This window comes from Hevea brasiliensis, chromosome 17 (genome assembly GCF_030052815.1).
Source record: "Hevea brasiliensis isolate MT/VB/25A 57/8 chromosome 17, ASM3005281v1, whole genome shotgun sequence".
Lineage (NCBI taxonomy): Eukaryota > Viridiplantae > Streptophyta > Magnoliopsida > Malpighiales > Euphorbiaceae > Hevea > Hevea brasiliensis.
Window position 1 is genome coordinate 23,072,760 of NC_079509.1, and position 17,175 is coordinate 23,089,934.

The 17,175-nt window shown below is 36.8% G+C and overlaps 1 non-coding gene across 1 annotated transcript; it reads right to left on the reverse strand.

Moving 5' to 3' along the window:
* Positions 1–16,205: 16,205 nt before the first annotated feature.
* On the reverse strand, positions 16,206–16,312 carry LOC131175781 (small nucleolar RNA R71). The gene has a single exon (XR_009145971.1). It is a non-coding gene; the product is annotated as a small nucleolar RNA R71 (small nucleolar RNA).
* Between the last annotated feature and the right edge of the window lie 863 nt (positions 16,313–17,175).

Below are 17,175 nucleotides of genomic sequence, written 5' to 3' on the forward strand. Positions count from 1 at the left end.
ACCTCTAGGAATGACATGGCAATAAAAGAAAAAGTTTTTGCATGAGGTGAAGTTTTATAGATGGGATGATCCTTTACTCTTTAGGAGATGCTGTGATGGTTTAATAAGGAGATGTATTCCTGATGAAGAGACATAGAGTATTATGCATCATTGCCATGCTTCTGATTATGGAGGACATTTTGGAATCTCTAAAACAGCTAGTAAAATTTTGCAAGCTGGTTTCTTTTGGCCAAATCTTTTTAAGGATGTGAGGAAATTTGTGTTGGAATGTGATAAATGTCAAAGGAGTGGAAATTTGTCAAGAAGAGATCAAATGCCCCTAAATGATATTCTTGAAGTGGAATTATCTGATGTTTGGGGAATAGATTTTATGGGGCCATTCACTCCTTCGTTTGGTAATAAATACATCCTAGTTGGAGTTGACTATGTGTCAAAGTGGGTGGAAGCTATTGCAACTCCAACTAATGATGCTAGAGTAGTAGTGAAATTCTTGAAGAAATTTGTCTTGAGCAGATTTGGAGCTCCTAGGGCTGTAATTAGTGATGGGGGTTCCCATTTTTGTAATAAGCAATTTGAGAGCTTAATGAGGAAGTATGGTGTAGTGCACAAGGTAGCTACCCCATACCACCCTCAAACTTCAGGACAAGTTGAAATTTCTAACAGAGAACTCAAGCATATTTTGGAGAAAATAGTGAGCAATTCTCGGAAAGATTGGTCTATCAAACTAGATGATGCTTTATGGGCATATAGGACTGCCTACAAAACCCCTATAGGAACTACTCCCTTTAGGTTGTTGTATGGTAAGTCTTGTCATTTACCTGTGGAGCTAGAACATAGAGCATATTGGGCCATTCAGACCTTGAATTTTGATCTTAAGTAAGCTGGTTAAAAGAGACTATTGCAACTCAATGAGCTTGAAGAACTGAGGATGGATGCTTATGAAAGTGCCCGTATTTACAAAGAAAGAACCAAAGTTTGGCATGATAAGCATCTTAGGAAAAAGGAATTCAAAGAAGGTGATTCAGTTTTGTTGTTCAACTCTAGATTGAAATTGTTCCCTGCGAAACTTAAGTCAAGGTGGACTGGTCCATATAGAGTTTCTAAGGTTTTCCCTTATGAAGCAATTGAAATTTGGAGTGAAAAATCTGGGAATTTTAAGGTCAATGGGCATAGATTGAAACATTACATAACTGGAGACCCAATAAAGGGAGCAAGCTATTACAAGCTCTCCAATCGCTCACCTCTTTTCAGTGAAATTCATGAAGAGTCCAGCTAAGGACTATAAATTAGCCCTCTTGGGAGGCATCCCAAGTCCTTTTATTTTGCTTTTGCTGATTTACCTTTATTTTCATTGCTTTTGTTTTTATCTTAAATCTCCCCAAATTCAATTTTTGATATTGTTGAATCTTGTCCCTTGTAGATGTATTTCAAATGGAGGAAGGTTGGTGAATTGCTGGGGAGTGACCCTTAACCTGAAATTATGTTCTTTAAATCTCCTACAAATTGATTGATTTTTGCTGCATAACCTGTGCTCTGGTCTGCTATCTGGTTTATGCAAAACAAAAAAAAAAAAATGAATTCTGCAGCAAAGAGGGTGTCTGCAGCAGATGGCTTATGTTCTTGGTGAGGTTGGGTGTGTAACTTTTAAGTATATGTGCTTTTAATGCTAATATGGTGGTAAGTTGGTCATCTTTGTAGTTTTGAGCTTATTTGGGTTGTGGAATTCAAGGTGGACAATATTGCATTTTCTTGGCATAACTTGGAGAGTTCATTTCATCATTTGTGGATAGATGCAACTTTATGAAGGTTTTATTGAGTTTTTATTGTGCTAAATGTTGATTTGCAGAATTTCAGTAAAAATGGCATGGTTCACAAAGGTCTTTTATATAGGATCCATTTCTACATGCTTGTGTGATGAAATTTTGATGGACCTTGTATATATTGATGCGTTTATGGTGAAAATTTCTCATGGTTTATGCTTCATAGAATTATATTTCTTCATTCTAGGGTATTTTTCACACTTGCAAATCATTTTCAGTTGCAATCTTAATCTTGGTAAATTGTGCATAAGCAACTGCATAGCTTATGCAATCCTGCATAACCACAATACTTGCCATTTTCATTCATATTACAAAGTGCATGAGAAGAGTGCATAGCTTATGCAACTCTGCATAGCCTAATTTTGTCAAATTTCATATCTGTCAAAACTTGCATAAGTGAGTGCATGACTTATGCACGTTTGCTTGACTTCAAATTCTGCATTTTCTCTCTCTGCCGAAGTCTGCATAAGGAGGGTGCATGACTTATGCACTTCTGCATAACCAGAAACTCCAAAAATCAAAACCTGCCGAGAGGTGCATAAGGACAGTGCATGACTTATGCACTTCCGCATGACCAAAAACTCTGAATTCCAAAACCTGCCGAGAGGTGCATAAGCAGAGTGCATAACTTATGCACTTCCGCATGACCGAAAATTCTGAATCCCAAAACTTGCCGAGACCTGCATAAGGAGAGTGCATGACTTATGCACAACTGCATAACCACCAACCCAAAATCTCAAAACTTGCCGAGAGGTGCATAAGGAGAGTGCATGACTTATGCACTTCTGCATGACCGAAAACCCCAAAAACCAAAACTTGCCGAGAGGTGCATAAGCAAGGTGCATAGCCTATGCACTTCTGCATAACCATCAACTCTGAATTTAAAAATCTGCTGAGAGGTGCATAAGCAGAGTGCATAGCTTATGCACAATTGCATGACCACATTTTCCAAACACCAAAACTTGCCGAGAGGTGCATAAGCGGGATGCATAAGCTATGCACATTCACTTTCCCCTTATGCAATTTTATATAAGTCCAGTTTAAAACTTCTTTTCGGCAAAAAAAAATTTTTTTCCCACCTCCACCTCCCGATATCCCTGCTCACCCTTTTCCCCCACGACCTCAATTCCGGCATACCCCTTCTTCTCCACTCGTACATTTCCACCGCATAAACCCTAATTTCTCCCTACAATTTTTATTTCCGCCCTCATCTTCTCCACCCTCACCATCGGGAACCATGGAGTCGCCTCCTCATTCCCCTCCAGCTTCTCCTCTCGAGGTCTCGCCATTGTCAATGCGGCTTCCCAATCCCGATTCCCCTCCACAAGAGACACCTCCACCACCTCCTACAACCACCTACAAGCAGAAAATTCGGTCGAAATCTACGCGACCCATTGCTTCTATTCCTCCTCTCTCAAAACGCAAAGAACCACCCACCCCATTTTCAGAACCACCACCCAAAAACCGCAAAACCTCAGCCTCCACACAAGCCAAATCACCCTCTTCCAGCAAAAAGCAAATGTCAGCAGTCTCACTGGTATCAAAACTACCTTGGCCTCTTCCTGATGCAGTTCAAAAGGCAGCCTTTAAGAGACTTAAGGAAAGGAAGGTGCAACCCACTAGGTATATTTTTGTAGATTCTCTACAGTCACTTGGTTTATTTGATAATGTGGTTGCCTATCTTGATGGTATGGGTTGGATGGAATTTGTGCACAAGCAAGAAATTGTTTACCTAGCTTTAGTTTTGAAATTTATTTCCTCATTCTTTGCCACCCTGAAATTGCATGATGTAGATTTTAAGCCAACTATGAAATTTAGATGTTTGGGGCAAAATAGAGAGTTATCATTGGATCAATTTCATAGCATTCTTGGTTTTGCAATTGATGGGCTATTTAGAGTGCCATATACAGGGGTAGAGGTAGCAAACAAGGGTATTTGGAATGCTGCTCAATTTTGGAGAATTATCACAAACCAACCTCAGACTTTTTCTGCTGGCATATCAAAAACCTCTCAAATACTTGACCCTGCACTTAGGTTTATTCATAAACTGATTGCTAGCACTATTTTGGGCAGAGGGACTAGTTCTGGTGCTGTGGGGAAATCTGAATTATTCATGTTATGGTGTGCTTTTCACAAGGTCAAGGTTTCTCCTGGTTATTTCTTTTGTGAGCATGTGTTGCATATTGCCACCAAATCCATAGGTGACATTGTCTTGGGTGGGCTCATAACTGTTATAGCCAAGCATTTTGGTTTTAATCCTAAAGAGCACCCAATTCCAGCACTTGTGGACACCTTATATTTTGATGCTGCACACCTATCCAAAACAGGGTTCAGTTTGCCACATTCTGACATTGCACAACCAGCAGCAGAAACTGAACCCACTGCACAACCAGAAGCCCAACCTGTCCCATCAGTCCCACAACACTCTACTGAACCTACCCCACCCCCTCAATCTGCACAGGACACCCCAGCAACCTCTGCACAGCCCACACCTCCTACAGCTGAACCTTCCTCATCCACAGCCCCTCCTGCATTCAACACTAAAGCCTTATTCACCTATCTTGAAAGGCTTAGTGATGATATATACTTTGTGGATAGGAAGCTTGACACTGGTCTTTGATACCCTCAAGGATCGTCATGATCAACTATTTGACCTTGTCATGGAAACCAGGGATAAGCAGAAAGAATTGAAGGAGATGGTGAAGCAACTCATGATCTTTCTGGGAATGCCACCTCCACCTCCATCACCTCCTCCAGCACCATCATTTCGACAGCAACCAGCAGCTACCAGCCCCTTAGCAACATCCTTGGACAAGGGCAAAACAATAGAACTAGATTAGTTTCTGTTTTACTTTTGTTCAAACTTGTAGGACTTTTTCTTTGTAAATATGTTCAAACAATTGTAGTTTGTTTTGAATTATGTTTGTTTGTTTTGAATTAGTTTGTTTTGAATTCTGTTTTTCTTGAAGTTTTATTGGATAGCTATTACATTAGTTTTTCATTGATTTTCATTGCCTTTACTGCCCTTTTTGTGCATATTTGTCCATACTCTGTCTATATTTGCATGCTTCTACTGGTGGTTGCACATTTGTCCTTGCTCATTATCATGCAGCAGCTTTTGAATATACTGCACAGGCTGTGAATTCCCTTATGCACATATTTTGCATAGCCTGTGCAGCCCTTTATGCCACTTATGCAGAACTGCACAGGCTCTCATCCCCTTATGCACATCTTCTGCATAGCCTGTGCAGTCCTTATTGCCACTCATGCATAACCGCACGGCTTATGCACCCTACTTATGCACCTGTTCTGGACAGTACTTTCTTCTGCATAGCCTGTGCAGCTTCTTATGCATCCCCTTTATATCTTGAATTCTCCTCTGCTCCATACCAGGTAACTCTTTCTTTTTGATCTTAATTTTCACAATTCCTAGTAAATATTACTTGCTTTGAGTTTTGGTTATATACTGCATGAGACATTGAGGACAATGTCTAATTTTGAGTTTGGGGGTGCACATTTTGATTTTTGCTTCATTTTTCACATTTTGAGTATAGGAGCATCTCATCCCATTCCATTTACATATATTGTAAATATTTTACATATACATCCATACATACATATACATAACACATTTACATACACATTACACATTTACATACACATTATACATCACTTAGCACATATACAAATAGACAAATTGTACACATTGCACACAAATAGACAAATAGATTTTCTCCATTTAGTTAATGCATTACTCATTTTTAGGAATTATGCATCATGCATTAAAAATCTCTTACCAAATCCCTTGAGTATTGAAAATGTGCCTATGAGAGTGATTTGACTCACCTTTTAGTTGGGTTTGTGGATTGAAAGTTTCCTAAGAGGTGCAAGGTTTTAAAATGTCTATCCCTTGCCTATATCTTCTTAGCCAAAAAGCCACCCAACTAGTCCTTTAGAGATTGGAATGTTTAGAGGGAGTTATTGGATATAAGGTAGTCAAATGATGTCTCACCAATCCTAGAACAAATTTTCTAAACCTTTCAAGGCGAAATACCAGATTGTACTTGAAAAGAGAGATGATTAGGCATTCTTTGATTTAAACCTTCTCATTTTAAACCTTTGGCCCTTTTCCTAATTAAAATTGACCTTTGAAAACCCCTTTGAGCCTTTTTATTCCTGATTTTCCTTGAAACCCTTATTGCTACCTAGCCAATGAACCAAACACTCCAACCTTTTCATGAGAATAATATTGAATATTAGGTACACTTTCTAAAAAAAATAAAAATAAAAACAAAAACAAAGAAAAAAATATATACAATAAAAGGGAGAAGAAGTGCTTGTCATATTGTAAAAGTGCTAGTATATGTGCTTTTCACTATTGCCATTCAAAATGAAAGAAATCCACCCAAAGTATTAAAAGAAATGAGTTTGGGGGTGGCATTTTTAGGGACAATCATCAAAAGAAAATGCAAAATACAAGCTTAAAGTATCAAAATGTCCCTCCATTTCATGTGTTTTGTAAACTATGCTAGCACTTGACAATTCTCATTGTGTACTTCTCTCCTCCATATATACAAAAAAAAAAAATTATAATAAAATAAGAAGTGTACCTTATGTTGTTAAGATTGGAAATATTCTCATGCTTTGAATTCTTTTTACCCATTCTTCTTCTTAGCCTCATTTTGAACCCCATGGCCCCATTACATCCCTAAAAGACCTTTGATCTCTTGATAGTACTTGCTACATTAGTGGAGATAGGAGTAGGGAATTTGCCTATGGGATTGGAAAAACTATTCATTCATTCATTCAATTCCATCATTCCATATAGAGACACTTTGACTATTGATTGTTCTAGAATTCCTTTTGAGCATGACTCTCTCTTTTGATTGGTTGGTTTGGGGATTTTGAATGATAATTGACTTGATGGCTAAGCGGTGAAAGCTTGGATAAGCATTAAATTCTTTGCATTTTGAAGGATGGGTATATGGATTGTTGGTATGGCTAAAGGGGTGTTAAGTTACTTTAATAGGTGATTTTCATAGCTCTTTGAATAAGGCACCCCTAAAAATTTTGCATCACATTTTAAAGTTTGCTTGAGGACAAGCAAAATCTTGAGTTTGGGGGTATTTGATGCATACATTTTGCATAGTCATTTAGGTCTAATTTCATAGCCATTTTATTTGATTATTAGTCATTTTTAGCTAATTTCATTAGTTAATTAGTTAGTTTTTCATAATTGTCGATTTTGGATTAATTTGTAATTTTTACTTTGTTTTGTAGGAAAAATAGTGTTTTTGAAGGACTGAAGAGAAATTTTGCCATTGAGGAGTGACTTCTACAGCCAAAGATGTCAAAAATAAGTTTTCAAGTTGAAATATGCATTGACCAAATTATGCATAACTTGCCGCATAAGCTATGCAGATCTGCATAAGGAGAAAAATCACTGTTCCAATACCTGCCGAAATGTGCATAAAGAGACTGCATAGATTATGCACATTCACGTCTCCCTTATGCACTCTCACGGAATTGTGCATAACCTATGCACCAAGTCATGCAGTTTCGCATAAGTGAACTGTAACCATTGAATCGCATAAGGGATCGCATAACTTATGCACCACTTATCGATCCCATAAAGGTTTCATTAATGAGCTGGCAGAAGATTCCCTCAGAAAATTCCTCCTAGAACACACCATTTTAGGGCTCCATGTCAGAAAATGCTATAAATAGTCCCATTTTCCCATTTTAGAGGGGAGGACAAGGAGCAAAAAAGGAAAGGAAGAGGAGAGGCAGAATTTGAAGAGTCACTTTCACCTTCCACATCATTTTCAACCAAGATTTGCAGATTTCTTTCTTTCCTTACATTTTTCCTACATTTCTAGTGTTTAGTTTCTTATTTCTTAGCTTAGATTAAAGCTTTATTTTCATATAAACTCAGAATTTCTTGTAAGCATTATGGGTAGTGAGTAGTTTACCTTTGATTCTGGAGTAAGGGTTGTAATATTTGAGATATTTTGTGGATTTTGATTGGGTAATCCATATTTTGTGATCTTAATGAGTTTTATTCATTTCTTGTGTGTTTAATGACATGCTTAGTGTAGGATCCCATTAAGTAATGTTCTTAATCCATGGTTGAGGCACCGAAAGAAGAAGGCCTTGTGATAGATAATCAAGGAATTGGACTTAATTAACTTAGATCTAGAAATAGACTAAGGATTAAGAGGATTCACAGATTAATTAAAGAACTTAATGGGTCTTAATTAACTCTAAGTCCACGAAAGTAGGATTAGATTGATTAAGGCACTCTTTGTCCCACTCGAAAGGGTATTCAAAGGATTTAAGAATTAATCTCTTTAAAACCCGTAAGTTCCACGAGATTGGATAACCAATTTAAAATCCCAAAATAGCTCGAATATGAAATCCCGAACTCCGGAATCGCCTTTTTATCATTGCTAATTTTCAATTGAATTTAATTGCTTGCCATTTTAAATCTTGCCATATTTGAACTTGCTTATCTCAATTTGATGCAATTTTAGTTTAATTAATACATTGTTGGATAGATTATTAATTTCGCACATATAGATTTCATACTCCAATACCCATTCAATCTATTGTTTTAATTTTGAAATTAGTTCAATTTAGTCAACTTTTTATATCAAAAATTCAATCATTAACACAACTCCTCGTGGGAACGATATCTTTACTGTATTACTTATACGACCTGTGCACTTGCGGTTGGGCCACATAAGTAAGTTCTTGCTAATTTTACTTCTCTCCACAAAGAAATTCGAACTTATTCTGAGATGATGGTTGAATATTTAGTCCTTTTGGAGATGATGTAATCATGCACACAAATTAAAAATAATAATATTGATTGAAAAATTAAAATAAAACTTAATAAATTAAAATTAAATTTAAAAATATATAATAATTCACACACGCATAAATGTGAATTTAGATCTGCATGTTAAGTAAAACTTAACACGTGTCATGTTTTTTATTATTTAAATAGCTGTGCATTCCAAACTTTTTATTCATTCAAATAGAGCTTTTTTATAATACATTTCTAAAATTTTACAAATTCACTTTATTTAATCTGATTTTGAATTATCAATGTAATAACGATAATTATATATTTATATTAATTTATTTGACAGTTTTTAATCTTAAAAAATTGTAATTCACAATTATTTTCATGGTCATTTTTCAAAATATTCTCACAGAAAAAGGCAATCATAACCTGTAATATTTAATTAAAATGTAATTATAATAGTTAAAAATTTGAAAGTCATAATATAATTATGCCTATAACGAAGGCTGCAAACAAACATTAAAAAAGGGGAAAAAAATAAAACAATATATATGTGTTTCATAACATTGAAAATTGGCAATGATTTTAAATTGTGTGAGTGATAGTTCATTTAATATATATCTAAACCAATATATACACTTAAAAATCTCCTAGTAATGTCTTTTTCTTTTTTAAACTTCCTTGTTAATTTCATATGTAATATTAATAATTTTATGTCTCTTATTGATAAGGTTTATCCAATAGTTACAGCTGATGTCTTGTTGTAACAAATCATATTTGTTGTTATCTCTATCGCTATCTCTAATAGCTTAGGATAACCTTGCGTGTACATCTTGCACTTCCTCTGTATATCTAGTAGCTGCTATATATATATGTATAGTTGTAACCTCTAAAGAAATTCAATAAGAGTAAGAATTTTACATGGTATTAGAGCCTTGAGCTTTACAGCGTTTTGGCACCATGTCTACTGAACAACAACTCCTTTCTCAGCCGTCCTCTTCCCTTTCTGCCTCTAATTCTAGTACTGTCTCTTATCCCAATGCCTCACCTTTTCTGAATATTAAACTTAACTCCACAAATTATCTACTGTGGCAAGCACAGCTTCTCCCCTTGTTGAATAGTCACAATCTTACATTGCATATCTCTCCTACAGTCACTCCTCCAAACCCCAAACTTGCTGATGGTTCTGACAATCCTGATTATGCTAGTTGGTTTCAATATGACCAGCTCGTCCTTAGCTGGCTATTCTCTTCCTTTACTGAGAATGTACTTCCATAGATTATTGTCCTAACTACAGCTAAAGAAGCCTGGCAGAGGTTACATAGTATTTTTGGTACCGGTTCTCACACCCAAATGCAACAGTTGTGCAAGCAACTTAAACATTTACACAAAGGCGAGGATTCTATTAAGGTGTACATGAGATGTGCCAAGTCTATTTCTGACCAACTCGCTGCCTTACAATGTCCTATATCTGAAGAAGCCCTCATTAGTGATGTTATGTAAGGCCTTGGTTCTGAGTTTCGTCCTTTCACCAGGGCAATTGAGGCTCGCAATTCGGCAATTTCCTTTGATGATTTGTTTGCTTTATTGCTTAGCGAAGAGAGCCAATTAAAGATGGAGAAACTCTCTCTTGATTCTTCTGTATTACCCATGGCTCAAGTTACTGTTGCCCCCTCTCATGGGCGAGGTTTCTCCAAGGGTCGAGGATGTAGACATGGACGAATTAATCCTGTCTCTCCCACCATAACTTTTCCCAGTTCCACTACCATTTGCTACAACTGCAACGGTTATGGCCATCTGCCCCGTCAATGTCCCACACCTAAATCTGCATTGTCTTCTACTACACCACCATTCAACCCTCAATCTCATTTTGTCTCCAACACATCTCATCCTACTCAAGCTTAGACTGTTGACTCAGGTGCAAACTTTCATGTCACAGCTGATGAAGGGAACATCGTTCACCCTCATTCTTATACTGGTCCAAATAACATAACTATTGGCAATGGTAGAACTTTACCCATCTCTCACTTTGGTTCTTCTGTTACTCATATTCATGATCGTAATTTTTTTCTAAAAAATATCTTGCACTCACCACATATTGCTAGCAATTTACTTTCAATTTCTGCTTTTATTGCTTATAATAATTGTTCTCTTGAATTTTATCCTGACAAATTTCTTGTGAAGGATATCTCCACCAAACAGGTTCTTTATCAAGGTTGGAGTGAAAATGGTCTCTACCAGTTACCTCTTTAAACTAGCTCTATGTCATCTCCGCAAGCTCATCTTGCGCAATTCAGTGTATGGCATGATCGACTAGCCCATGCTAATGCTCGGATTGTTAATCAGATTTTATCTTCTAATAATTTTCCTGTTAATAAAACTAGTTCTGATTTGCCTTGTAATTATTGTCACATTACTAAAAGTCATAAACTTCCTTTCTTTGAGTCACACACTCGTACTACTCATCCCTTGCAATTTATTAGTTCTGATGTCTGGGGTCCATCACCTGAACCTTCAGTCGATGGACATCATTATTATGTGATTTTCTATGATCACTTTACTCGTTATTTTTGGATATATTTTATGAAACAGAAAACTGAAGTCGTAAATATATTCATTAAATTTCATCACGTTGTTGAACTATATTTTGGTTTACCATTAAAGTCATTTCAAGCTAATTAGGGGGAAGAATTTCAATCATTAACCAGTTATCTGTGGGATCATGGAATTACCCAACGTGTGTCTTGCCCTCACACCTTTGAACAAAATGGTTGTGCTGATCACAAACACCGTCATATTGTAGAAACCGGTCATGCTCTTTTACTTCACTCAGTAGTCCCAAATAAATACTGGAATTATGCCTTTGAAACAGCTATTTACACAATCAATAGGTTGCCTTCTCTTCCTACTGGATCAATTACCCCATATGAACAGTTATTTAAAAAACCCCCTAATTATAAGGAATTAAAAGTCTTTGGGTGTTTGTGTTACCCATGGTTAAAATCGTATGCTCCAAATAAATTTTCTCCTCGATCTAGTCCATGTATTTTCTTAGGGTACAGTAAATTGCATAAGGGCTACCTTTGTTTAGATTCTGTTTCATTTAAACTTTATATCTCACGACATGTTCTTTTTTATGAATAGGTGTTCCCTTATAAGAATATTCAAGAAGTTGCACCTGCAGTCTGTGACAGTGCCACCACTACTTCATCATACCCACTGCCTTTGCTACCAAACACTGTCATGCATAATTCCACCAATTCATCATGCCCATCCTCTTTGCCAAACACTATAGTTGGAATATTAGGCCCTCCTCCCAAAATAAATCCAATACAATGTCTACATTATCACCACCTCAATCCTCATTAAATTCACCACTGACCGAACCTTCTCCTCCACCTCTAGCCATGTCATCTGTCCCAACCAACAATGTCTCACTGCCTCCATCACGTCTTTTATCCCGCTACACCTCATCCCCACCTACTTCCATACCTGGTCTACCTCTCATTGTTGATCTCTCCTCATATCCTGAATCTGAGTCTGCTATTCCATCTGACCCTCCCTTACCTCAATCCACCAATACTCACCCCATGGTTACACATAGGAAAATGGGACACTTAAAACCCAAAGCATTTTCTGTTGCACCTCCTCTACCACCTGTTCCCACATGCTACTCCAACGCAATACTAGATGAAAACTGGCGAAGAGCAATGTCTGATGAAATAAATGCTCTGGTTCAAACCAATACCTGAACATTAGTATCAAAAATAGAAGCACAGAATGTTATGGGCTGTAAGTGGGTGTACTGCATTAAACAAAAATCGGATGGCTCCATTGATCGATTTAAAGCACAGTTAGTTGCCAAGGGATACCATCAACGTCTGGGGGTGGACTTCACTGACACCTTTTCTCCAGTTCTCAAACCCACAACCCTTCAAACTGTGCTATCAATTACAGTATCGCATGGCTAGACTCTTCGACAACTAGATGTGTCGAATGCTTTTTTACACGGTGATCTTCATGAACCTGTCTACATGAGCCAACTTGTGGATGTTGATAAAGCTGATTATGTGTGAAAGCTAAATCACAGTCTATATGGTCTTCGACAGGCACCTCGTTAATGGCATGCAAAACTTAAAGAAGCACTACTTGCCCTACATTTTAAGTCATCCACAGCTGATACTACTCTATTCCATTACACTTCTGGTGTTACATGATTGTTGTGTCTTGTTTATGTTGATGACCTCATCATCACAGGGAATAACAAACAAGCTATTTCAGACATGATTAGTGCTCTTCAATAGCACCTTATGTTAAAAGATATGGACCAGTTAGACTATTTTCTTGGGATAGAAGTTCATCATTTGGCAGCAGGTCTTTTACTCACTCAGAGTAAATATATTGATGATCTCCTGGTGAAAGCAAATATGGCGAATTGCAATGGTATCGCTACTCCAGCATGTCCCAAAACCAAGTTACACTTACAAGATTCCAATCCGGCAACTGATCCTCATTTATATCTTACCATCATCAGCGGACTTCATTATTTATCCTTGACCAGACCTGATGTCTCTTATGCTGTCCACCGTGTCTCTCAATTTCTCCATGAGCCAATTGAAAATCACTGGTCAGCTTGCAAATGCATTATGCATTATTTAAAGCATACTCAACATTATGGTTTGTTCCTTCATAAATCTTCCACTCCTCACCTTTGTGCTTATGCTGATACAAATTGGGCCTCAAATCCAGAAGATCACAAGTCTGTTTCAGGCTATGCAATATACCTAAGCACCAACCTTGTATCTTGGTCAACTCGAAAATAGCCCAAAGTTGCCCGCTCATCTACTGAAGCGGAATATAGGTCAGTTGGAGCAGCTACAACGAAACTTGTTTGGCTTCAATCTCTTTTACAAGACATTGGTTTTTCTTCCTCTAGTTGCTCCACATTATGGTGTGATAATGTCAGAGCAACATATTTAGCCAGATAAGTGCATAATTTATTAATTTTACTCCCATCACATTTAGTATTTTTAGTGTATTTTTATGTTTGATTCAGTTGGTTAAAATATATTTATCATTTAGGCATATTTTTTAGATAGTTGTGGAATAATTGTGTTAAATGGAGAAATTTTTAGTATTTGACCTTTGCTGAATTTTTTAAGTGTTTCTAAAGTTGCGGGTCTCCAAATTGAGTGTTGTTGAATCCATTGAAAAGCTAAGATAGAGCACTTCAAATGATAATGAGGGACCAAGGCCCAAATCAGTCTCTAAGATTAACAAAATGAGCTATGGATCTATTGCAAAAGCCTAAACTTGATGTGTCACGACCAGTTTCGGTATTTATTTTGTATTTGGAGTTTCAGATGTCCAAATGAAGCAAGCTCAAGCCCAATTGAACATTAAGAGCCACCTCTACAACTTCTATGAAGGGTTGGATGCGAGATGAGGTCACTTTAATTGTGAAAAATGGCAATGAAGTCGTCACAATGGGCTGGACTGTCTGTCTAAACCAGTCCTGGTTTTTGAGCCATAACTTGGGCTGTAGACCTCAGATTTGGGCAAATGAGTACCCGTTGGAAAGCTAAGAAATAGGGCTATAACTTTCTTGAAGACGGCAGAGGCAAATTCGGAAAGGAAGTTGTTGAAAATCAACCTTGATTTCAGAGACGTGATTACAAGCTGAAAATCTATCTTTTAAATTTCAAAACATTTCCTAGTTTGGTTCCTATCTTTGGAGTTAGGTTTTTAACTATAAATACGTCTTTGGGCAGCAGCTAAGAGCATCCCAATTCAGACCTTCATTCTCCATAGAACACCTTCGTTCTCTATTCTTTCTTTTTAGATTTCTTCTTTATCTTTCTTTATTTTTTCTGTAAGCCATGAACATGAGTGGCTAAGTTTTTAATTCAGTTCAAGGGATTCAAGTTCTTATATGTGATTTGTGAGATCAAGTTCTTAATTTAATTTATGTCTTTTTGAATATCTATTGTTTTCTAATTTAATTATTTTTTTATCTGTTGAATGATTTGCTAAAAAGGCCTATTAGTTAATTATTTGATTTGATCAATTGCTAGTTCATCTTCATAATCCGTAATTGTTGTGTAAGATTGAACATGAGTAGCAATTAGGTTTTATTGATTATGATCCAAGTTTTCGATAATAACCTAAGGAAACAATAGGGTGGATTAAATGATTTATGCTTCATAAATTGTTATTTAGCTTAACTACTTCCTTTTCTTAAAGCAGTTATTAATTTGATGAGGATTGCTTAATACCAACTCAGTTAATAATTAGAGTCAATAAGAGTGCTGGGCTCGAATTGATGAGTATAGGGAAGTCAGGGGTTTACCTCGCTGTTTGGTAAATCTATGTTAAGTATTCAATAAGATATAATTGTATTTCTTTTGTCTATGATCAAATCAATGTATTGGAATGCGAATTACCTTGGATTGAAGTTTGTTTAATTTGAGAGTTTCTTATTTTTAAATCTTAATTTTGGATTTTTGATTTCTTCTTTGGATTGTGAATTAAACCCACCCCCCCCCCCTCAGCCTTTGTTTCTTTTTTCCATTATACAAGCGTACGAAATTTGATAATTCAGTCTCTAGGGGTTCGACCTAGATTCACCACTTATTGCAGAAAATATTTCATACTTGGTGACTTCAGTTAATTTAATTTCTAGTGGATTCGACACCCATCAAGAATTTTGGCGCCGTTGCCGGGGAATGAAATTTATTGAATTTCGTGTTTTCTGTGTTAGAATATTCTGTTATTAATTTTGTTTGTGAGTTGTTGCTATTTTCAGGTTTTTGAAGAAAAGAAAAAATATTACGGTGTTACTGTTCAGTGTTACTGTTCATTAAGAATTTTGGTTGAATTTGGAGGGCGGCCCATACTTATTTTGAAGGAAACGACGCTCTGATCAAGACCAATCAATTCATAGGATTCCTTGGCCCCACCCTCTTAAGGCCAAATTCGATTATTTTCTAGGGTTTTGAAGCATTTTTCTATTTTTACTTTGATTTCTTTTTGTTTATGACAAGAATTTCTCAATCTGGTGAGTTGATCTTTGATCCAGAAGTAGAAAAAATAGCTAAACAGTTGAGAAAATTGGCTAAGCAAGCTAGGCAGATTCCGAATACATCTGAAGGAGTGCAATCTCCAAAGGAGTTAAGTTTGAATTCGGATTCAGATTCAAATTCTGAAAATGAAACCATGGCTGCTAAGACTTTGAAAAGTTGGCTGCTTCTGATTTAAACCAACAGCCTTTGTGTATTCAATACCCTGCTTTAAATGTTGCTTTTGAGTGAAAATCTGGACTAATCCATTTGTTGCTTAAGTTTTATGGTCTTGCAGGTGAGGATCCACATATGCATCTAAAGGAATTTCATGTTGTGTGTTCCAGCATGAAACCTCAAGGAGTTTCAAAGGATCAAATCAAGCTTCGAGCTTTTCCTTTCTCACTGGAAGGCGCAGCTAAGGATTGGTTGTAATACCTTCCTTTCGGATCTGTCAACTCATGAAATGGGATGAAGCATATATTTTTGGAGAAGTATTTTCCTGCTTCCCGTGCTGCTAATATAAGAAAAGAAATTTGTGGCATCCGACAGTACAATGGAGAGAGTTTATATGAGTATTGGGAGAGATTTAAGAAGCTGTGTGCAAGCTGTCCCCATCATCAAATAAGTGAGCAATTGTTTATTCAGTATTTCTATGAGGGATTTCTACCAATGGACTGCAATATGATAGATGCTGCCAGTGGAGGAGCTTTGGTTGATAAGACACCAGATGAAGCAAGGAGGCTGATTACTAACATGGCAGCAATCTCTTAGTAGTTTGGAATGAGAATGGATCACGCACCTAAGAAGGTTAATGAGGTAAGTACATCTAACCTTGAGAAACAGATTTCTGATTTAACTTCTTTGGTGAGGCAGTTGGCTACAGGAAAAATGCAAACTGTTAAGGTATGTGGGATTTGTTCGGGTTCGGGTCATGCTACTGACATGTGTCCTGCATTACAAGAGAATGAATCAATGCAACATGTTAATGCAGTAGGAAATTATGGACAGCCACAACACAGGTATGATCCCTTTTCTAATACTTATAATCCAGGGTAGCGAGATCATCCCAATCTGAGTTATGGGAATCAACCGGTGCAAAACTGATACCATCAGCAGAGACAAGTGAATCAACCAACTCCGCCTCCCTCAAATCAAAGTATGTCACTTGATGAAATTGTTAAGGCTTTGGCTAACAATACCCAATAGTTTCAACAGGAGACCAGAAATAGCATTCAAAACATAGAGAGGCAGATTGGTTAGTTAGCCTCATCTGTGAGTAAACTGGAAGCTCAAGGTTCTGGAAAGCTTCCATCACAAACAGTTATGAATCCTAGAGAAAATGCAAGTGCGATACTATTGCGGAGTGGGAAAGAAGTTGATAATCAGACTCCACATGAGTCAACGAAAAATAAGAAGTAAGGAAAAAAAGAATCTGAAGTTGAGGTCAATACTGAACCAAAACTAAATAAGGTTAATAATTTTGTTC